At 39.0% G+C, this 24,451-nt stretch overlaps 1 protein-coding gene across 2 annotated transcripts in view; it reads left to right on the forward strand.

Moving 5' to 3' along the window:
* The window catches only part of LGR5 (leucine rich repeat containing G protein-coupled receptor 5), a 92,364-nt gene that overhangs the window by 1,890 nt on the left and 66,023 nt on the right, over positions 1–24,451 (forward strand). The window lies entirely within an intron of this gene.

A 24,451-nucleotide genomic window follows, 5' to 3' on the forward strand; every position in this document is an offset into this window, starting at 1 on the left:
CTGAGGGTCTACTGCTTGACTGTTCTATGAAGAAAAAGAGAACATAAATATGCACAATGATGTCAAAATACCACTGGTGTGGACTTCTGCTGTTCAAAAGCTATATACCACCAGCAACCTGCTTCTAAGCAGGACTCTAATCTGGTCCAAGCTTTTGTTTTTAAATCCTCTTGTTCTTCAGCAGGAGTAGGACTTTCTCCAGTCATGAATTTTGTGCTGTTCCATAACGAACACCCTGAAGTGTAAAAACTCCGCTGCAGGACAGGCAGACTTTTAAGTGACCAAGACTGCATACACGCAGTGTAATAGTCAAGTGGGTTAAAGACTGGTGCATCCAAATTTACCAGGCTGTTATTCTTGGATTGATTAATTATTGCCTAATTATGCAGAGCTGTAGCTCCTGCCCGCCTTCCGTAAAGAGCTGTCAAGTCTCATTTTCTGTAGATGGCTAAGCAATGGCAAATCTTAAAACATGCCTGCTTGTTACAGAGATGTTTCCCTCCTTGAGGGTGGTAGTAGCCAACTAACTCTTTTTTTTTTTTTTGGCTTTGGGTTTGTTTTCTTTTCCCAGTAAAACAGAAATGTCTTTTTGCGCGGTGACTATTTCTGCTTTAGAACAAAGTGGGAGATTAAAACCGTTTTAAACACATGGACTCTCTTTCCAGCAAAGAACATCCTCTCTAGTAGATTCCCTTCTTGTACAGTATATACATCCGGCCAAAAACTGTCTGTGGTTTTACATTGTTAGTTTATTTTTTTAATATAGCTTTTTTTCTTAATTTCTGTCATTCTTATCTGAGGCACCTGCATAGAAAACAAAAGGAAATGATAACGGTGTCCACTGGAAATTGTGTGAAAATTTGAAATGCCGAGGCCATTAAAGTTTGTTTGATGTTGGGACAAATGTGCACAGATCGTGATATATCACAGTGGCTAAATTCCATGTGTTTCGTATGAAGGTGCTCTTGCAGCAGAGCTAAATGTAGTCTACAGCTGGACCTGTTACATGCTTCTGCACTCTCATTTAAAGTTGCAATTCTTGCCTTCCCATCAAAAATCTTTTTTTTTTGTTTTAATGGTTATGTATCTACTGCCACAAACTGTTAGACTTTTTAAAAACAGGCAAGGAGAATCCAGTGGTTTCTTTCCATTTCTTCTTCTTCATTTACTTTTAGGCTAAATAGTGTACTCAGTGTTTGTAATGCAATTCCTGGTGGCATTAATGTGAATTCCGTGTGCTGATGAAGGGCAGCACCAAGTCTCTGTTTCAAATTAAGAACTTGTCACTTTCCTCTCAGTACACAGTGAAAGGAAGAAGCCAGGATCTACAAGTCTTTGGTACATGGGATCCTCATTAATTCTCACACTAAGCCTGTGAGATAGTGAAGTATTGTTACCAGTTACTGTGATGTGGAAAACGGAGGCAAAGAAGGGCTTGCTCAAAGTTGTGGGTAACGTTTATGGCAAAGCCAGTAATTAAAGCCAGAATGCCTTATCCCAACTCCATTCTTTCACCACAGGCTCAACCTACTTCTTCTAAATATATGCTCATTAAAAATAGTGTAAAATCTGCCAACTCCTGCTTAAGAATATTTAGTATGACAAGCATAAAAAAATCTTTTCATATGTCATATGGTGACAATACAGATGATACTCTTAAAGATTTTGAGGATCTTCGTTATGTGCCTGGATAGCACAGAAACGAAAATGTATCATAAATGCCAGTGCCACCTAACAGCTCAGATGCACTGTTCTTTTTAATCAAAACCTTTAAATGAGGAGACTAACATGAAACCGTTAAGAGGAATATTTTCATAATGTTACCATCTTGGATTGACACAGATATGTGTGCATACATGTATAATTATTGCAGGCTACGGTACGTTGCCTTTTCCATTACGGTTTACTTAATGAACTATTTTGGGATAAGTGTTAGTTACATTTTAAAAGTTTTGAGTACATTGTAAATATGTGTAGTAACATTTTGAAAAATATGATTCATATAATTTGTAATTCTTCATAGGAATAGCTTGTTAAAAAGATTCCTTTTCAAAACTATGGTAACATTGATAGTAACAGTGAAGTCTATGAAGAGGAAATCACTGCATATTAGAAGTTTTATAACATAGTCCTCAAATAAATTTTGGCCTTCTGGTTCATTCATTTCCATAATACTTTGTTTGATAATAATTGTTCCTGTAAACTTTTGAGGGTGTCTGAAAGTGTTTAAGGGCACTTAGCAGAAAAAAAAAATGACAAAGAATTTTGGAAAAAAATACTTAGTTCTTGAAGGTTAAAAAGTACGTTGCCATAAATTATCTGCACTTCTGAAATGAGACATTAGTTGTTTCTGTGCCAGAAATACCCCAAAACCCGAGGACTAACTCTTTGGGGGTAAATCTGCACTATTTTAGTCATTCTCATTTCACAGTGCAGGCTCAAGTTTTGTCTGCCTCTTCATCTAAAATACTGTGAGAATGACTCCAGTGTCTCGAAGAGATCTTTTCGCAGGGTATCTCCTTATGCAGAAGCAAACTTTACAAAGTCTCTTACCACTTCCAGATCCCTTGACAAGGTTTAGGTGTTAGGTAGCTAGTAAAATGTTTGCCTTTTCTTAAAAAGTACTTCTTCACATAGCTACAAACCTTATAAACCATTTTTTTTCTTTTCTAGTTGAAATAAATTAAACGTTTGCCATGTGGTTTCAGTTAATAACCTGAGTCTCATCCCAGTTGTGGATGAAGGTGAATCCAGATTCTGGGTTTAGAATTCAGTGTTACATCCCTTCTTTGAGCGGACCACGGGGCATTTCCTCTCTGCTCGTGGCAATAAGAGGTATACAGAGGTATACAGAGGTAAATGGTACACACAGATAAATTAGAGATGCATAAAAACTGAAGAAGTAACAGACTGTGATGTTGATGTTCGCCAGATTTCAAAGGGTTTGCTTTACATTTACAAAATCATAATACATCAACTCAAAGTTAATTTGTGAAAAAATTAGATTTAAACTGCCCTTTAGAAGAGAATGTCACTCTTCCCACTTGAGACTAGAGTGCCAAAAATAACTTTTCACTGCCTTCTAAAGAGCCCTGTGCTGCTCAGGAGGGGGAAAAAGGACTCACGCTACTTCTCTCCTGAGAGCATTTGCTGCGTGGAAACGCTGCATAAATTGCTGGGGAAAAGGGAGCTGTCTTTGAGCTGGAAGAATACAAGGAGCTGGCAGGGTGAAGGCACCTTCCATTTGGTTTGGTATCTGAAGTGCAGAGGACAATTGGCCGGGCAGAGGGAGCCCGACTCCAGCTGGGAACGCGTGCACTGGGCTGACCTTCCCAGCCAGCATGCCAGCGGAGATTAGGCTTTCCTCAAGTGCTCCCTTGTTAACCCAGTCTTCTCTCCGACGTCATTTGTCTTTCAAACATTGAAAATTGCTACCAGTTTTGCCGTCCCGTTTGCTTGCTTTTATTCTGCGTTTGTTGGCCAAAGATAATATTTCATCTGCATGGGCTGCTTTCGTAATTCTCGACTGGTCACTTGAATGGTCTCGATTAATGCAATTTATAGTATTTTCCCTCACTTACTTCCTTGAACTGTCCAGCAGATCTGATTCTTTTCCCAGTAAAATCATGGTAAATAAGGTGTGGTTCCTTTGGCTCTGAGTAAACCGGCTGACGGCAGAACACGATGTGGTGTTTTTGACATATGAAAACAGCTTTAGACTGGAGCTAGAAGAAAATACCCTAATGTCTTTAAAAAAGAACGAGATGTGATCAAAGCATGCTAGCTCCTCAGAGACTTAGCAATTCATGTGGCAAATCCTTGTGCTGCACGCTCTGCGCCGTTTGCTGGGAAGACCTGAGCAACGTCTGTGCAGTTTTACTGATCAGATGTGAGAAGGTTAATACCTGGAGAGCTATAAAAGAAAGAAACGTAGTGGGGGAAGGCCTGAGACGATGTTACTGTTGCTTGCTGAAGGAGTGCTACCCTCTTCTTTCTCATGGAATGGAAGTTTAAGTGAAAACTCTGCAGAACTAAGACGATGAATGTCTTGTACTATATATGACAGTAACACATGGTACCCCTGGTTTTAGACCCAAGAAGCATGTTTTTTATATTTTATTTTTTTCCTAAAAGCCTGTGGGCAACAGCTTGAATTTCTGATTTTTTAATTAGAGACATTGAAAGGAGTATTAAAGCAGCAGGACCCACTCAGACATAGCATCCTGGAGTGCCGTTGCTGTTTGGATGAGAGAAGCCCATCAGCTGCTGCTCGGAGAGAAGCGAGCACTCTGGCCAGGAGAACATTAAACCAGGTGCGAGCAACACCTGGAACTCCAAGCAGGAAAGAAATGGGATAGCAGTGCAGATCCCCAGGAACTGTATAGGATGTCCCCAGCTTGATAAGGCCTTTGCTGAGACACCTTCCAGTTTTATGATTTGGCCGTGGTTTATTACATTCTTTTAGCTGTGAGCTTTAGTTTTTGGGGGCATTGGCCGCAGCACTAACTTCCATTTCGGAAAAGAGAAGCTGTATTTTCCTGGCTAGACACTGTTGCAAAAATAGTTATTTTGAAGTGTAGTGTTCTCCAATAGTGATAATTATAATAATCAGCCCCTCCCAAATTAAGATTTTATTGGTAACAAATGGGCTCTTAGTCTGGGCCCAATTGTATGATTTGGCTCCCATCCTGCAAATACTTATCCAGATACTTAACTTTAGTGTCAGGAGTGGTTCCACTGAAATCACATGTGCAAATGTTTGCAGGAGCAAGGCCTTGTGTAATTTTAAAATAATTGTCCCCTTCCCCAAATATGAACTCATTTGTGCGGAATAGTTCCAGTGTGATGTTCTGCTACACAGTGTCTTTACACAGCCCGATGCATTATGTATACCATAAATTGTTTGAAAGCCTTTATTTCATTTTTTTTTGAAGTCTTATGTAAAATGTGTATTTAGTTTAATCTAGAAAGCACCGTCTTTCAACATTGTTATTCAATTGCAAGTAATTTTAGGGACGTGTTTTTGATAAAAATTGCTGAAACGTTTTGCATTGTAGTATTTCAAGAAAGGCAGGAGGGTTTCTGGCAGGAGATACCATACTGGTGTGGGTACTGGGAAGGTAGGTAGGTAGGTAGACACCTTTTAACAATGTGCCCAAAATCTATCAGTGGGTTGCAGTACAGACAAGTGCTGCTCCCACCAGGGAAAATCTCTTGCAGACACTTGAATAAATGCTTTCTTTTTTATTGACAGTAACCATGTTTATTAATGTTACCTAAGTATTACCTGCTTAAGTACCACAGAAGTGTTTGGTGGGTTGGAACTTAATTTGTATAATGACTGTGTATAGACTTAACCCTTTAGTCTTACTTTTTGTGCGTGTGCTTTTGTATATATAACTTTTCCCATAAAAAACATACAATAATTCGTTCATGCTGCTCATGAATGGGATGTGGAGGGTAGAAAAGTAAAGATCGTGTTTAGCACTAGTTGTTTAATACTAGTACTGCTCCATTTTCTTCATGTTTTTTGCTGTCAGTTCATTTTCCAAACACTTCAGGCTACTTTGCCTGAGGATGAAACAGTTACAGCACCAGTGTTAGGCAGAAATAAAATTTCCCTAGCTCTTGTTTCTGCAGCAGTAGGCATCTTAGGATGCCAGTTGTACCATGCCTTCTGGATCCTGTGATAATATAAACGCTAGTCTAAGTGAATGAGAGACCAGATGTGAGATGATGTCAGCATTAAGAGAAGTGTAACTGCACTGATTTGGCATTCACTGCATTTGTAAATGAGTCTCTGTGTGCCCTGAGGGGAGAAGTAGGTCATAACTGGCAAAGGAAACAAGATAAGGCAGAGCTCTCCCTCACCCATCTCTGAGCGTTACCTGTTCTAAGCCACCCTGATGAGTAACTTGCCTTTGGGTCTTTTATCCCTGATCAGTTTGGCGTGGAGGCTGCCTCGGAAATTAAATCTTTCTCCTGGTGGTCTTGCACATGACGAGGTTACAATTATGCATGTGATGGGGGGCAGGTGAGGTTGTCCAGTGTCCAGAAATGAGATTCGTCCTCACGGAGGTGTCGAAACCAAAGCTTCTGCAATGCCCTGTTGCACAGAGGTTGCCATTTTGGAAGCACGAGGGAAGGGCAAGAACTGCTTCTGAGAACGGGGAGAGTGATCGGATAGGGATAGCCAGGATCCAGGTAGCCATTGAATAATAACAATAAAAGGTAAATAAATAAACAGAACCTTTGGTTCTGCTCCTGGATACAGTAATGAAGCAATTGACAACTTGAAGCGAGTCGTGCAGCTGTTGTGTAGCCTTACTTTATGGAACGGCTGAGACAACCACCTACATCTGAGTTTAACTAATTTGGTAGTGACTGATAAATGCTAGAGATCTGTAGATTAAAAACACTTAATGAGGTGCTAATTACAAGTATGGCATGGTAAAATAAGGTGAAAAACCAAAGTTGTTTTTTGTTTTTGTTTTTCTTTTCTTCATATGGATATACGTCTGCCTTTCAGTTTGGATCATGGCTGCCTACATAGGCTGAACCTGGGAGTCTGTAAGATTCTTACTGGAACAGGTAAAATCCACACAGGCGTCTGAAAGCAATATTTGACCTGCTGACAAAAACGTACAGGATCCATATGCTTGGTGCAGTGTGGAAGCATTGCCTGCACTCATGCTGAAGTCGTACAAAGAACGATTTGGAAGAGGGCCAAAAGAAGTGCAGGTTCAACCCTGTGGCCCGATAAAGGCCTCAGGAAGTCAATCCCAGCCCTGTGGTGTTCCCCACGTAAAGCTTCAAGGTATTGACCTTAACCTGCAACAGGCACACACAATTTAAGAAGGATTAACAGAGTTCAAACTGCATTGCAAGGAGAGCAGGTAGCCTGGGAATCCGTCTGTATCAGTGCCGTAGAGTACTGAAATGTGGCTCTCAGCAGGCACCTCAACCAATCTCGAACCCTCAGGAGAGGTGGCGGTAATGAAAATCACAGTTTGCATTTGTGCCAGGTCTCTGCAGTAAGACTTTGTAGGGTACAGTTACCTTGGCATAGGTATTACCAGAAAAGTGTGACTAACTGGCCCTGGTGGAGATAACACCTAACTATAATTGCGATGGGGTGAAGAGCATAGGTTTGCAGTACTGATACTGTGAGTTTTTTTGTTTGTTTTGCTTTTTAATTGAGCGTGAAGCACAGTGAAAGTGTAATTGGGAGCAAAATAAGGTGCTCACATGGTGTTATTTAGGCCAGCACTGACAGAGGACAGTGTGAAAGCTCATGATCCTGGGAACAGCATCTGGAAAGGCTTTAAGTTTCTCAGCATGTGGAGACTACACATCTGACCTGTTGCCTGTACATACGTAGAGTAGTGTGAACTGCTGAGTGCCACAACATTGCTTCCTTCTGGCTAAGGTAGGAGATGTGAAAAGAAAGGGCAGGACAAGCATCTTGGAACATCCTGTCTGTCTGAAGGCCAGAGACAGCATGGCCCGTCGCTGAACAGATTACTGAAATCTTGAAGCAGATGTCTTTAGAGTAAAACAAATGTTTACTGAATACTGATAAGGGGAAAAACTTTAATCTGGAATAGAAAAAAGCCATTGTGTAGAAGCAGATACTTGTGGAAGAATATTATCGTGGAAGTATTTCTTGGGTTATTTGGATGGAATATTTATAATAAATCATTAGAGGGGGTGGAGAAAAAAGGCACAGTGCCAGGTTCATCTCTGCATGTCCCTCCATGTGTGCAAGTCAATACTTATGCCAGGAAAGACTTCAGGTAGTTTTTTGCTCTGCATATACTAACAGAACTAGCTTGATTCTGTGGAATCGGTACTGCTAAAATAAATTCAGTCTGAAAAATTCAAAGTCTTTAGAAAAGCATTGGTTAATGTAATTAAAATGACGCATTAATTTCAGTTTTAATTTGCCAGCTCTTGAAGGAAAAAACTTTTAATGTGTTATTACTGTGCAGGGTGTCTGTCTTTCAGAAACAAATAAAAGTCAAAATAGTTTTTAAGAAAAGAAAAAATATTTTAATCATGCAGCCCAGTGATCATTGCTGTGTCATTTGTGTCAGGATGTGGACTCCGCCAGGAGAGTTGTATTGTATCAGAGTTGTGGTCAACTGCACAGACTTTCCAGCAGTTGGAGGAAGGTGGGATTTTCTTTTATTTTCCGGTCTATTTCTTGTTGTGAAAAACGCAGTAGATTTTTTTTGAGGATTCTTACATAGCACTGTGATATATTCATTACATTTATCATAGACAGATACCATCCCACCAAATAGAGTTATCAAAATCACGTTTGTCCTCGTATTAATGCCTCAGCTGTTCTCCCTTCAGTGGCTGTCTCCAGTCAATCTGTGAAGAATCCTGTAAACCCGAAGCCAGATGTGGCCTGTTTTCTACATTTATCATCAATCATGGCTATAGCGTCTCACAGGCATGTAGCTCTATGTTCCTGCCTGCCTGACCATAGGGCACTGCTGTACGAGCATCAGATTTCACAAGGAATTTGCGATATCCAGATTGACTGCATTGTGTTATTTACAGTGCTACATCTCTGGGTGGGAAGTATACAGGGAAATGCTGCATGCTTTCAACATGCTGTTAGTTTAATCTGTGCTGATAAGGGTCTGTGAAAACTTAATTATGAATCAGTTCAATTCCCATTGAAGCTAAAACTGCAACTTCTTAGCATCATATGGATCAAGCTCCTGGCGTGTCCCAGTTAGTTTTATTATAGAGGGTTCTGTTGGGTCGCGGTGAGCCTAATCTAAAGCAAATTATTCAATCTTTATCCAAGTATCACCGTATGTTGAGTACACAAACAGATTTGTTTTTCATATTTGGCAAATGAATAATTGCCTGAGAACACAATGAGAGTAATTAATGGTAAATTATATTCATTAGTGGTTTTGTTTATCTCAGCGCAGAGGGCTTCCATTAAGTGTTCACAGCTTTCCTAAGGCAGCAGTGAGGTGGTTGCTCAAAACTATATACTGATCGAGGTTAGACCATAAGAAAATAAGCACTCTGTGTGTCATCATGGAACAATATGAATCTGGTAAATGTCTGGATGTCCTAGCCACAGATGAATAACAGAAAAACATTTTTAAAAAATTAATAAAAAAACTCCTTGGCAGCAAAGCCTGATGTCTCTATTCTTTGGGCCAGTAATACCATTACTAACATTAAAGGTAAATAAAAGACACGTAACAAAATCAGACATGGAATAAGCCTCCTATTTTTTCCCTGACTATAACATAGTGTGGTTCATCAGAAGTAATTCCAGCAGTGAAAACATTTGGTAATCCATCATTTATTACCAAGATTAGACAACAATCTGTGTCCCTCTCTGCTATCAAGTCCATCACAAGGAAATGCCTCGGACCTGCACTCCCCATCGTGGCTCCTCAGAAGATGGCTGTCTGACAAAGCGACTGGTGCATTTGCTTGCTGTTTGACCCGTGGAGCAGCTCCTGGCTTCTCAGGCAAAGCGAGGTGTTCAAAGTATGACAGGCAAGCTCCTGCATCGGTCCACTTGGATGCAGTTACCGCAGGCCTGTTGCTACTGCCGCGACCTCGGGTGCACTTGGGGAGCGCGTGGTGCGGGCCTGTGTAAGCTGACCCGAAAGGAGCAGCCCAGGGCTGCGCCAGGTGGGGAGGATGACACACAACAAAGGGATCTCAGCATTTTTCTTTATGCACCATGGCAGCATTATTGATGGAGCTGAAATGTGAGGTGGAATTTCGCAGGAGTTACAGTAAGAAAGAGGCTTTGAAGTTGCACACTAAGATGATTCTTCAGGGATGTTTCAGCGCATATTCTTGAGTATTTTAATGATGTAATTTATATGTTTTTCTCTTCTAGTTAAAATAGCTTTGAATAGTTTGTCATAAGCCATAGCAGATACAAAGAAATAATTTATCTGTGCACAGGGACTGATCTCGGTGCATGGGGATCTAACTGTGGAGAAAGAAGCCCCAACAACATTCAGGTATTCAAACTCAGTCTTTCCTTACACATCATAACCTATCTGAATAGGTAATGCATCTCAAGTAAAATCAGAAGTTTCATTTGTTATTAATAATTTTCATTTATTTAATATTCATAATCTTGTTGACAGGATTGTCTCTGACCATCAGATTTGGTAAAATTGTGTAATTATATGTTTGGATAGGCAAGGTGATGGTTAGGTTTTATTGCTGTTTTCTGCTGGTACGGCATCATGCACTAGAAATTGTTACAAAAGCACTGAGCACAAATTGCATTAACATAGTACATTGAGTATTAACATAAAACACGATATTGATAGGTAAAAATTCAAACTAGACAAAGAAAAGTACGATTAGGCCAAGGAATAGTGTCTTTAAACATGTAACATTGAATAGCCCTGCAGTTTCCTTAAAATAAATAAATAAACAAGACTTAACCTTCACACTGTAGGGAAACAAATTTGAGATGTCAGCATGTAAGCATATACATGAGGCTGAGTGATATTCTGAAGTGAGTACATGATGTTCTGAAATGAATGCAGGATTGATTGTAATACCAATTCTGTACCTCTTGCTGCTCTTGCAGTATTTCACAGAGTGCATGATGCAGTTCACTTTGAAAGACGCTGATTAGGACCAGTTTCATAAGGGATATTGGAGCAGAATTTATGCTGCTTCTAAAAGCCAGGTTTGGCAAGGACAGCTAGAGGTTCCTTTTGCCATTTTAAAATATTTTCCACTGTAGGTTACTTAGGACAGCAACACATTTTACAAAGAAAGTAGGAAATGCCTAAGGCAGTTCTTCAGAAAAGCAGTCAGCTCAGAGCTACCCCGGGAGCTACTCCACTCTTTGGAGCTGTCAAGCAGGAACATGAGGGACTTCCATTGGCTTCTGAGGAGGCTTGCCATATACTGCTGTCAGCTTGCCCCTGAGAGGGATAGTTACTTGGAGGCACGTGAGCTGCATCCACACTGATCCCCAGCTGGGAGAAGTCAGTGAAGCAGTTCCCGAGTTCTGTTAAAAATGGTCAGGATCTGCCTGATCTATTGATTTAGTTCTGTAGTTGAAATCATTGCCTTTCCCTGGATCTTAAAAGACTTGCATCTGTGCTCTTAAACCTTCAATATGTAGATTAACTGACAATATAACTACAAGCTTTGCTAGTTCCAGATAAATGTCTCCAGTAGGATGACTGGATTCATTATGCATAGTGTTGTCTACTTTCTGGAGACACACAAATGCAGGATAATGCAAATGCTTGCATCTTCAGGTTAATTGCTTTGGCTGCAATGCTTCAGGATGGTGCAGAAGCTCCACACAGCAGCTCATAAATTCTTATCCTCAATATAAAGTGTAAAATGCACAAAGATATAGAAGTCAGTGTAATTTTTCTTAGTATCTGAATCTTTCATTCTGTCAAAGTAGAAATACTTTTTATAGATTAAATTTTCCCTTAGATACCAAGGTATCTTATATTCATGGGAGTTAGGCAGTTACATACTTTCGGATAGAAGTGCAGACCTAGCTATTTTGTGTTTGGAAGGAAAAAGAGATCATGATGTAATTGGTGTGACATAGGTAATCCAAATGTGGGGACTATTACTTCCATATTATCTGCTCAATGCCCGATCCATTCCTAGTAAGCCTGTGTTCACTCTCTGCATCTGTAAGTGCCTATACTGCTTTTAAGACCTCTATCCTTACCATATTTAAGCTATTAAAGTAAGAAAGAGATGCCTTACAACGGAAAGCTAATAGCGCATTCAAACTTCTCAGCTTACTATCCTAGGTCTAGGAAGAGATTTTTATAAAATTTTTCTAGCTATTGAGTCTGAAGTGTGTTTCTTACTTTTTAAGACATTAGCTGATAAGATGAAGACTGGATATCAGAAGATTATTTCCTTTGCAAGTTGCAGTTGGTAGAACACATAAATGTATTTGTGTGCTTGTATGCAGGCTGGGAAAGAGATTCTGGCAAATATTTATTTTTACATTAGTTTTTATATTCTATATCATTTAAAGGTGCCTGACAGTCACTTGGAGGTCTGCAAATTTATATACCTACATTGCTTAAAGGCAAGAGCATGACTGTACGTGTACAGGCAGTGGAGAATAAGACAGCTGTCTAAATTTGATCCTCAGATCACTGATTAGTTTTCTGTCATATTCCTAGGTCTGTCCTCACGTGGAAGTAGATACTTTCAAATAAATGTGAAAACTGAATGGTCTTGTTATCACAGTGAACTGTGTAAGCTCTGGTAACAGAGTCAAATTATTAAAGTCTACAAATTATAAAGCAATTAAATGGGGAAAATCAGCGCTGAATTATTAGGCAAGCTGTATTTTTAAAGAGATCAGACCAAGATGATTAAATCTGTATCTCATTCTAACAGTGGCCACACCTAGCTGTTTTGCAAGGTATTTAACTACTGCTATCTTTTAAGTAAGAACAAATCCCTGTGTCCCATGGTATTTTAATATACTTGTGAATATTCTTATTCCTGAGAACATACTGATCCATCCTAATTGCTGTCAAAATATTAATCTCAGCTGCCCCAAGACAATAGTTTTTTACAGCTACAAATATGGTGTTTTTTAAAGATTATTTTTTTCATGGTTAAATATTGATAGCTTTATTATCACAGGAATCCGTTATTAAGAGGATTGTTTCTCATTTTGAAGAGTGTATATACAGGTATAGTTTAACAATCCTTTTCATCTTCTTTCTAAATGAAGCAGTCAATCTTTTTTTTTTTTTTTTTCTTTATCCTCTTATAGTAAGTTGTTGGTTTTTTTTAAATTCTTTCAAGCAAGTGTTCTCGGAAATAGTGGATAATCAATGAATACTGATTTTTTTTTCCAATTCTTTGCTTACCAAAATGAATAAAAAAAATACAGTAATCCAAAATCAGCTCAGTTGCAGAGGTGTGACTGAGAGCCAGTTTTGGACTTTGAAATAATTGCTATACCTGAAAAGGTAACAGGATGAGGACTGAGTGGACATACTGGGTTTGGCCCAAAGATTGTACTTGAGGGATAACTCATCAAATGCTATAGCAGTGATGGTTTAGTGAACAGGATGGGAGAGTGTAGGGGAAGCTTGATTTATATACTTTATTTTCTGGTATGTTTTATCTTTACACTTTCTCTTCTGGTTTCATCAGGATAGAATCTCCTCGTACAAAAGCATAAGAAATGAAAATGGACTTTTTTTTTTTGCAAGCTGTGAAGGGTAACAGATTTAGGACTTGCTGGATCTGAGGAAAAACATTTTAGAAGGAGAGGTGTTCCACCAAAAGTGTACTTCCAAGGTGCCAGCATGTGTGATGACTCCCAACACTCACAGCTCAAGCACAACTGCTAATTTCAGTTTGCAGGGCAGAGCACTGGGAAAAGCACTGGCTTTCTGCAGCTGAATGCCTTCAGTAGGAGCCGCTTGCCTTTGTTGGTTGAGCTTCTGAATTCACAGAATTGGAAAAAGATAGAGCTCAGAATTTTCTGGAAGATTGGATTTGGAATAGAAAACTCAGAAAAAATGTGATTCCATATTAAGAGTCTCTCAGCAAGAGAGACGGTTTAAGATGTTCATGTTGCTTTCCTTCATGCAAAGCCAGTTGTTCCCACCCTCCTGCTCTAGGCTTCATCTCCTTTGGCTGTGCCGACTTAGCTCTTTGTTGGGCTGTGCTCCCAAGCAGATCTGTGAAAAAATCTGGTCTAAAAAGAAACACATTTTTGGTCTTTGAAAAATACATCTCTCATTTCACTGATCAGTTTTAGAATGTAGCTGCAGAAATGGCCAAACCAGTGGAGCTGAGGGGACAGGGACAACCAAGGGGAGAATGGTCAGCTGCCAAAGGGGAGTGGAAAACTCTTCAAGTACTCTTGTACCATTGCAGTTTGCAGTGCAGAACTGAAGATACAGAAAACCATGAGGGTGGATTTTTCTCATCGTAAATTTATATGTACATTATCCAAACTCTTTTGCTTTTATTAGCTGTGTGTAGTTGATAAACAGCTTTTTGGTAAAAAAAAAAAAAATCATTGTAGCTGCGTATAATAGGCACAATATAAATTCTGCAGACTATTCCAAACGAGTCTAGAATTAAGCAAAACCTGCAGAACAGAGTTAAACATACACAGAGCACATGAGTTGGTTTACATGAGTAGAGAGAGAACTTTTCACCCAGACATAGCTCTATTAAAACAATCACAGAGCAGGTCTTGAATTTGTGAGTCAAGTAAATACAAAGTTTATACACCAAATAATTTCTAAATAATAACTGGAAAGACATCCCTTCCCCTCCATAAAGATGTTCCCGCAGGTAAAACATTTTGTCCACTTAATGGCAAACTTCACCCAAGATACATGTATCATTGGCCCACAGACCACACAAGCCCATGAAAGAAAGAAAGCTCATCAAATATGAAGGTACAGTTGAAAATATCACCTTACTCTGAAATTGCTATGAAATACATCATCCAGAATAGAACTCCAATAAATTATTAGCAACAGGACTCTAATGATTATTATAACCCTATGGAGAGCAGTATGGCTTGTGTCTATATACTTGACATCTTTTTACAAGCATAATTTCATTCCTTTTGACACTGTGGCACTGTTACGATGCAATAACAGGAGAAAAGCATTTTAATAAGTGGCTGCAGCAGCCAATTTCAAATATATTTGCTGTTTTTACCTTATTCTCTATGCAGAAAAGGAATATTCTCTTGCATCTCCCAGCTGCCATTGCTTGTTTTGAAAATCAAGCCAAATTCTGCCTTTTGTATGCATTCCCGACCAATGTTCAACAAGTAAAACATCTAAAAATAAGGCAGGCACTTTTAGTAGGCTATCATCTTACATATCTCTGGTTGCCCAGAGAAGCTGTGGATGCCCCATCCTTGGAGGTGTTTATGGCCAGGTTTGAAGGGGACTTGGCCAACCTGGTCTAGTGGGTAACATCCTTGCCCACGGCCGGGGGGTGGAACTAGATGATCTTCAAGGGCCCTTCCAACCTGAGCCATTCTGTTACTCTGTGGTATCACCTAAAAAAAAAAAAAAAAAAAATTATGTAGACACGTTTGTATTTCTAGAAAGGTAAGCCATTCTCCAATTTTCTTTTTTTTTTTTTAAATTCAGAAATATAAGAAATGGTACACTTGGGGCATTAAAGAAAGTATATCTTTATAATAATGAATCATCTCATTTTGTGTCTGGTACAGTAGTCCTGGGCCTGCACTTTACATGAATTTTAGTATATGACAATCTTGACAGAACTATTTTTTGTTATTAAGTTTTGTATTTTAACATTTTCAAGCCAGTTCTGTGTTTCTTAATATTAAGTAATAACTCCCCAAAATATCTTTCATAATTACGTTCTGTATATATAACATGATAAGGAATTGCGATAAAAGCATAACAAGATAAATAGAGCTGTATTTTGAAACGTTGCTTCTCCTCCATGTGTTTAAGGCAAAGAAAACTGCTATATATATTCTTCTGTAATAAGTGTTTCTTAAAATTGGCTTTATTTGTTTTACAGTTTAGAAAACTCTGCTTTAAGGTAGCTTTAAGAGCATGTTCATTTCATTATCATTAAATCAACGAGCAGAGCTTCTTTCTGCCATTCTCTGGCAAGATTAATGGGTTTTGGCATGATTTGTGCATCTAAAAGTGAAAGCTCTTGCTGCGTAAGCTAGCAAGCTTGACTAATTCTCAGTTGTGCTAAGTTCATAAACCTATTTTAAGGTTTTAACTTTAGTCAAAGATTAAAAGTAATGACTTCATGCTGCTACCTTTGAATATATGATACTCTACCACGATTACGGTTAGTAAGTGTTCATAAAATATTGAATATAGATTGTGTAGTACACATGTGAAAAAATGTCTGTAATGGATATTTGGCAACATCCAGCAAACTGTCATTTTTGAGGATTTAAAATGAGATTTCACAAAAGAATTGATACATTAATATTAAACGCCTGCATATACCTAAATGCTTGAAATACTAAATGATAGAACTAGTAAAGTGTAAAACAGGAACAAATCATTTATATTTCAAAAAAACTTACACTTGAATCAAAAAAGTGAACTATTATGATTTGACTTGATTTGATTTGATTTGATTTAAAGCTGGCTTGCTCAGCAAAGCCATTTTAACCTGTAAAGCATTCCAGTTACTATCAGGTTTTTCACCTTTCCAGACAACCCTAGAATCAGTATTCAGAAAAGCCTAAGGAAAGGAGAAAAGAGAGGAAAAAATATTTTCAGCCTGTCTGACAAGACTACATAAAAAGCTCATGATCAAAGGGTCTTAAATACACGTTACTGGTGTGACAAACAACATTTTTGTCCCTTTATTAGATTTATTTTTCTTCTGAAAACTGCAGTGGCCAGTGCATAGTTTGTGAAAGAAAGCTGGCAGGGTTGTATTCTTTGATTCCTAATTAACACCTTCAGTCTCAAAAGAGGACTAACAGAAATACCATAAAATGTTGCAGCTGCATTGTTATTCCGCTTGGTTGATTTGTTAAAAGTCGGCTGGGCATTGGCAGCTGCAATAAAGGAAAAGCTCAATGGATGTTTTGTATTGTGCCCACTGAAGTGAAAGAAGGCAACCATTTTATTTTCAAATGGGCAGCTGCATAGTGATGTTTAAATGGAGCTAAATGTGAGATTTACTGTTAATTTATAGTAATTGGTTATAAATAAAGTAGCAGTATAGCTTGGCTTTCATCTATTAAAGCCACAGAACCCAAATCGAAGGGAAATGAGTTATGAAGGGTAAAAAGTGAACAGTAAGATGCTAGAGTGATAGAAAATGCTGCTTGAAGGGGTTACTTCGAAGGAGCAGCAGTATTTGGTTGTGCGGTGTAGCAGCCACCTTGGCAGCAGCTAGCCAAGCCACTCTTTAGATTGTGCTTTGAGAAGCAAAGGTAGGCATCGCTTTGTCCCCCTATAGTGAAAACAAAAATTTTAATCTGGGATCAGAACCAAATGCAATTCTGCCAGCAGTGCATAGGTTTGTGTTTTGGGTGGCAGAATAAAGGAGGCATTTAACTCTGGTCAGATAAATCTCGCTCACATTCAAAAAATGCAATTAGGGAAATATGTAAATCTAGATGTTTCATCAAATGCTAGCTGAGGGGTTACCAGTTCTTTCCTTGCACAATGACTGAACTAAAGAACTTCAGTGTCTGTGTAAGAACCATTGTCCCAGCCCCAGAGCCTGTTGGAAACAGAGTCCAGACTGGCCGTGGGAAATACCTACATATTTGACACAGGCCCCGTTTCTGAGAGAAAAGGGGGTGGAACAGAAAGTATGGAGATTTTACTGTTGCATTCTAATCAGCCATGATCTGCCTAATTTGCTTTGATCAGGAAGATAAACTAATTTTCCTATAGGCTGGATGAAAGTAATTAGCAATCCAATGCTTTCATGTTTTTGAAAGGGGTAAAGAAAAGAAGAGCAGAAATTGTAATGGTGGGAGCAAAGTACATCTTTTCGGCTCATCTGAAAGCATTGTTAGTTGAAAATAGGATGGTGCCATAAGAGAGAGGCCCTGATTAAGGTGGTTTTATGGGCCGGGGTGTCATTGTACACCACGATCTGTAATGCCATGCAGCTAGCAGCTAAAAGTTTCTGAAGATCAGTTTAACGTGAGTTTTAGTATATTTAGATTCTGTTCTCTTGTGTGGAAAGGGGATATCCCAGATAAACAGTACATCTGCCGATCACTGAGGATGCTGTTTGATTTCCCAAGGTATTTTGATACTTCTCCACAGTCGTGGTGGAATAACTCAATGGTTAACTACGGTTTGGATCTGCTGCTGCCATAAGACTTAAAGATGAGGGTTTCTAAGTAGACACTGTGAAAGCAAAAAAGCCCTAGCCGTAGCCTAAGCCAAATTGCTGGATACCCTGCCTCCTGATTGTTACGGAGCAGCTGTGCAGCTCTACAGGCCTGAGCTGTGGCTGTCAGCCTAACACATGCTGTGGCATAGTATACCTCAGCTAAGTTTTTTTGGAGCTGTTACTCCTCTTCTCCTTGGCTTCAACCATTCTGTTTAAGTATAAATCAAGATGCCCAGAAAGAGATTAAGTTTCACTCTAAAACCATGAACACGCAGACAGTGTGAAGTGCCAGGACATGGTCCTGCAGTCTTTACCCAGGCAAACAGTTCACGTAATCTTGCTGAAGTCCATGGGGCACAGAATCCCCCACTTTTAATACCCATCTTAAAAACGAAGAATGCTCTGGAAACACATAGTAACAGGTCTAAGCAGTCTTAAACTAAGAAGTTTTTAAAGAACGCGTGTTCCTGTAATTTGTGATGTTTGCTGCCAGTCAACAGTCTGAGGTTCTGTCAGTAACGTGCCTGTTATCATAAACAGATCTCTAAATTGTCCATCACACATAGCTTGGAAGAAATTACTGAACTCCTGTGTTCAACATTCAGCTATCTCACTCTCACAAACTTGTCTTACAAGGGCATAGAAGGTGTTTTGGGGAGGACATTAGGGTCTAGAAGGCCCATTCCTTGCAGGGGGGCAGACAAACCTAAAAGTATTAGGGCCTCACATTTGCACATCCTTTTGTGCTGTGCAATAATAATGCAGAGGAGAATCACGTAACCTTAGGCTGTACTAAATGAAGGTTAAGGATTACGTCTTCCCCCAGGTTTCCCCATTTTGCTATGAATTGAGTAGTGGCAGGCAGCTACAGCCAGTCTGCTTAATAATTCTGTCCACCTACCTCTTCATATTGTGAAAGTTATATTTAAAAAGTCAGATAAGCATAAGGATTCTATTTATCATTTGTGTCTTGGTTGTATTGCAGCCCACAGCCATAATCAGGATTGTGGATCCACTGTGTCAGGAACGGTTAAAACACAGAGCTAGGCTCTATAAAGGCTTTCATAGGGGAAAAAAAAAAAAAAAAAAACAGCTATTTATGATGAATGGGAAAAACATTTTATGGTGTGGATAGAGAAACAGGGGCATATGTTCTATCTCAAGGACGCTCCTATTAAAAAAATAATATCCTTTAAAGACCGAGTTTGGAAAATTAATTTCCCCTGCCAGCAAGATGCATTGAATAGTATTTGCGGGGACAAAAAGTATGTTTCTGTATGATATCACTCTTAAACTGAAGTAGATAACAGATTTTTCAGTTGACTTTTTATCTCCTAAAATATGTTGGCATTGTGAACCTCTGCAGTATTTGTATTCCAACCCATGTGATGTCAGCTGCAAAAGCTATGTTAGCATGGATGTGAGAACATGGTCACAAAAATAAAAATTGATGGAAGAGTTACAAAGAAAAGTAGAAGCATTCATTGAAGTACTGCTGAGAGTTACAGTTAGCCTGGAAACATTTATTGTTTATGCTTAAGGAGGCAGCGCCACCTCATAGGTAAGACACTGATCTGACTTTCAGGAGACATATTTTCTTCCCAGGTTCACAATGGTGTTGCTTAGTGCCACAGCAATATTAGTTCATCTCCCTTTCTAGAATTTCCTCAACTTCTAAATAGTAGCTAACTCTTTCTTTAGGGAGCTCTCTGAAAAGTACTGCGTAATTTAATATCGTTGTACCAAAAAAAAGTGTATGAAGGAAGACCTGGCAAGCGTGTAATTACTTCTGGCCAGATAAGATGCTCATGCTCTGAAAATTCCTCCTCAACCCCACTCCCCCTCCAGCCCTTGCCAGTACACATCATTCTTGGTTATCTGTGGGCAAAAGTTGCTCCCCTGACACTCCCAGGAGAAAAGATAGCAATTGTGTCTGAGACCTTTCAATTACATCACATTTTCTGTAGGATGTGAGCTAGAGTGCAGATCCCCACTTTATTCACAAACATGGGGAAGGATGAGGTTGCTTTTGTCCCCCTTTCTGAGCTACACAGAAATTAGTTTCTTAAATCCTTAGGGTTTTTCAGAATCAAAATTGTGAGGAGATAGAGGATTTGTGACTCCTACAGGAGGAAAACACTGACCCTAATTCTAAAAGTTGTCCTTCTTCCATAATGTTCTGTTCATTACAAGGCTAACTTTTTTTAAAAAATAACTTTCTTGTGGTAATCTGGAAAATCTAACTCTCATAATGGTGCAGAAAAAGTTTTACAAGGAATACTTCGCTCTCCTGCGATATCACTCATTTCCAGTCCCAAAAGATTCAACATTCATTTGAAGTAACATCTACACAGAATGTTTTAGAAAAATGTGTGAGCTCTGCCTGTGTTCCTAACCATCTGGAAAGCATCAGCAAAAGGCCGTGTCTAACCCTACCTGAGTACTAGCCATACCAAAAGGATGCATTTTATCTAAAGACACCTAAGAATCTGCATGGGAGACAAACCTGCTCCATCTCATTGAACCTAAGGGAATGCAACTACACGACAGAAACCTGCATGAAGCTAGGCTCCCTAAGCTCTACTCTCATGGAACATACCCTGAGTTACAGAGAAGAAAGATTTCAAAAGTCATTAAGTGTTGTTACAGACTAACTTCCATTCACTTTTGGTAGAGTTTTACTAATTTTTATTAAATCATCCTTTAAAAGTGTTTTTTATTTGTAGTAAGACCTGCCTGTTTATAAAACAAAGACCAACAATCAAATCACAAGTCTTAAAATATACTGACAAAAATACAGATATCTTTTCACTTTCCTGCATAAAAGAAACTTTTTTTTTTTTAATTAAAAGGAAGGCTTGAGTAAACTACCAGGCATGACAGCGTGCTTCAGAGATCATAAATCTTGTTATATCGGTGCAGAGAAGGAATCATCTAATTCCTTTACACCACCACTACTCTGAATTCTATGTACACATTTTGTCTTGTAATTCAGGTGTTCCTAAGTTGACTGAACTGGTATTCAGGTCCAGATTGACATGTGGATCTAAAATGCAGACGTCCAGAGTAAGCAAAGTGTCTCACTGTCCCAGTGGTGAGCGGAGAGCACTGGAGAGCATTGGAGAGCACTGACCAAAGTCACTTACCTGAAGATGAGATCAATCTCTCTAGATTTAGCTGACTACGCTAAGAGCTCGGAAACCTGTTTCACATGTGGACAGCTAACTTAGGGGTGTTAGGAGCTGAATGCCAGTCTCAGAGCTCAACACAATTGCCTAAGCATAGGTAGCCGTTGCACTTGAATTGCCTTTGTGTATCCTTCCTGGGCTTCAGATGTCTCTTCAGAAGAGAGGGTCTTGTCATAGATGATAATGTTATATCTGCCAGGCTCATGTGGATGTCTCAGGTAACCAAGGATATTTCAGATGACTCTAGATGCCTATGCTTAGCCAACTAAATTGAGTTTCTGTTCTTTAACGCAGCAGTAGGCAGGAGCTTCATTTAGATGTTCTCACATACCTTTCTCATGCCATTTAAGGTACTATAGGCTATCTCACATGTCCCCCTGGGATAAATATGAGATGGCCTTTACAGGAGGCACCCCCTACTGTGGGGAGAGTTGCTTGGAAGGCAGGCGGGATACCCTAATTCATCTCAAGATGTGATCCAGAGATAAAAAATCGGGCCTAGTTTACATTTAACCAGTGGCATGGTTCCTCTGATTAAAGTACAAAGTCTTTTCAGTTGATAGCAAAAAATGGAGAGGCACATGTCCACAAAAGTTGATTGTAAGGTAGACAAAAGAAGCAGGTGCGAGGTGTGGCCTTCATGCATAGTTGATGTAATTTTACACGTATGAATACTTGACTAAGATTTTCCCTTTCGACAGTTCCTATAGGAACGGGTTATCTGTGTGTACCCTTGTGAGGGATGTCCAATGAATTTCACTGATCCCCAGTTTGGGTGTTCTTGTCATTCATAGTAAATCGTCCACTGTGGTGAAAAGGTCTATTTGTTCAAACACTGAGATCTATCTGGATCAGGGAAAAATTGACAGGGATCTGTTTTCCTTTTTGCCTAGCATTGCATCACTGGCACCTCTTCAAATTTTGCCTGGACTCTCCAGTGCATGATCTCGTTCTGTTTTTCTTCTTTTCTATGATGCAAAAACATTTTGACCTGGCTATTTTAATAATTAATAATAATAGTAATGATGATAATAATGCTTTGCACCCTTCAAAATGGTATTACTTATTGGATGCAAAATGCAAAATGTCAGACAGGAGGTAACACAGACCTTAACAGGACTTAAGAACAGCTTAAATAAAAGTGTGTGTGTATGTGTGTGTGAGAGGAGCAGAGAATGTGAGAGTTTAAAGTCTGTTTGGTTTGTTTGGAGAAAGCTAAATCAATATGGTATTACTCTAAAATATGAACATGAGGCGGTGTGTAACATAAATTATTAAACCTCATAAATGTATGATTTTTATAAAATACTATGAAGTAAAAATGTTGAACTATGATTATTATGAAGTTCTTATCTTTACTTTTAATATAAAACAAACAAAAAGTCTCCTGACATCTGATTAAGGGAAATTTTAGACTGTTTCATTAGATGAAGCAATCAGGTTGTGCTTTAATCAGTTTCATTGTTGAATTGGAAGAAACATACCGTCCACTCTTAAAATAGTAATGTAATTGTGAAGTTGTCAGTCTGGGGTTCCTATTTGAACTGATTACACTTGATAAAAATAACAAGCCATGACAAATAGAGGGGCTAGGTTTCAGTAATTCACTAAAGAATGTCTCTACCAAGTCTTTGTGGCAAAATGTCTTGTTTGCAGGACAAATGCAGAGTTGAAATAACAACCCATGAATACCAGTGGTGAAATGGCTATGTACACAAGGTGAATGCTAAAGTTTTCCCTTCTGAATGGACCTTTTAATCCAGGCATTATCTAGGCTCTGAAAAAGTCTTCAGTGGCCTTACGTACAGATTAATGGGAAAAGCTGAGACTCGGAGTTGAGCTATTTGCAGAAACAGTTTTCAAGATTTACTGATGGTTGACAAATGCCATTTAAGCTTTCAAAGCCATCAATATGCTATTGAAAGGGATTTAGAGGGAAATCCTCCCACTATAGAAGAAGAGGACTTTGAAGGATCTCGGTGGAAGCCCTTGGTCTCCCCACCCCTTCAAACCTTTCACTGGCTTCCTTCAGCATATAGAGCCCTGAAACGCGTGGCTATGGGAAAGGGGGGGGAGGTCCCTTTCAAGGGCGTTTGTATATAACCGAATGTGCCAATCTGCTTTTGTTCAGCCATGAGAACTGAATAGAAGTGTTTCCAGAAAAAGTCTCTTGTGCTCATGGTCAGCTTTTCAATAGGTTTTCTGCTAATAGATTTTTAATATGTGAGCTGGAAATGGCGAAATACAAGTTTGAAAATTTTATTGAATTGAAAAATTGCCCAGAAAAGACTCTCTGCCCTATAGCATTTGCTAATGATGCGACCATTTCCTTCTTTAGCACTGGCTTTTAAATAAAAGTAACCTCATACATTATACATGTGACAAGACAAATCACCTGAGCGTTCAGTTTAATTATTTAAAATAACGTCCTGTCTTTTTTTTTTCCACAGACATTTTAAAACCTGTTTCTCTGTCCTTTCTTTTCACTGGTTATTTAAAAGCTCATTTTCAAACCACATGCCTTTATTAAAAATGTCCATTATGGGATTACGTTAGAAAAAAAGAGACCTTAGACTATAGTGTTTTTGTTAAAGTGGTTTTAACTTAGGATCAGGATGGCTTGAAGTCCTCATTTTTTTTCACGTGCTGTGCTGTATCTGTAGGAATCAAGGTGAAAATTGTGAAGATCTTGGTAAAGCTTCACAAGTAAAAAGCTGGCAGAACCCTCCAGAGCCCGCGGTCCTTTTAATTGCAGCAATATTAACGCATGTGAAGCCATGCAGTGCCATCTTCTTCAACCTGCTGCAAGTACGTGAAAGTGCTGTGATCCAAATCGTTCCAAAATACTGGTTCATCTTCACCCAGAAAGACATATAGCAATATAGATGATTGTGAGTTTTCCTGATGGACCCGACAGGAAAGCTGAACCGTATGTGAGGCAAAAATCGAGCAAAGGCTTGCGAGGAGGAGAAAGGGGAAAACAAGCAGAACCAGCAAATTGCTTTGGAAAGAGAACACCAGGAATTAAAACACATGTACCCAAACAACTGAGGCAGCCATTACAACCAAAACAGAAAAGAAATAAAGGCTTTAACAGTGAAGAATATGCAAGTAAAATAAATTGAGATAAACCGCATCCTTATATTTTTGAACCTCCTCACTTGAAAAAAAAAAAGTATAATCATGATTCTGTGTATAGCAAATATGCCACCTTCCTCTCCTTAGTGACCCAAACCAACAGCATTCTGTCTTTAACTCAACAGATTTCAGAAAAAAATAGGTAGAAATCCTCCTGGTGAAGCCAGCAGTAGGTATTACATTCACTGCTCCAGGCAAAGTGATTTGTTGTTGCATGATTTCCACGACTGTGAAATACTGCCTATTGGGTA

Source organism: Anser cygnoides, chromosome 1 (genome assembly GCF_040182565.1).
Source record: "Anser cygnoides isolate HZ-2024a breed goose chromosome 1, Taihu_goose_T2T_genome, whole genome shotgun sequence".
NCBI classification, from domain to species: domain Eukaryota; kingdom Metazoa; phylum Chordata; class Aves; order Anseriformes; family Anatidae; genus Anser; species Anser cygnoides.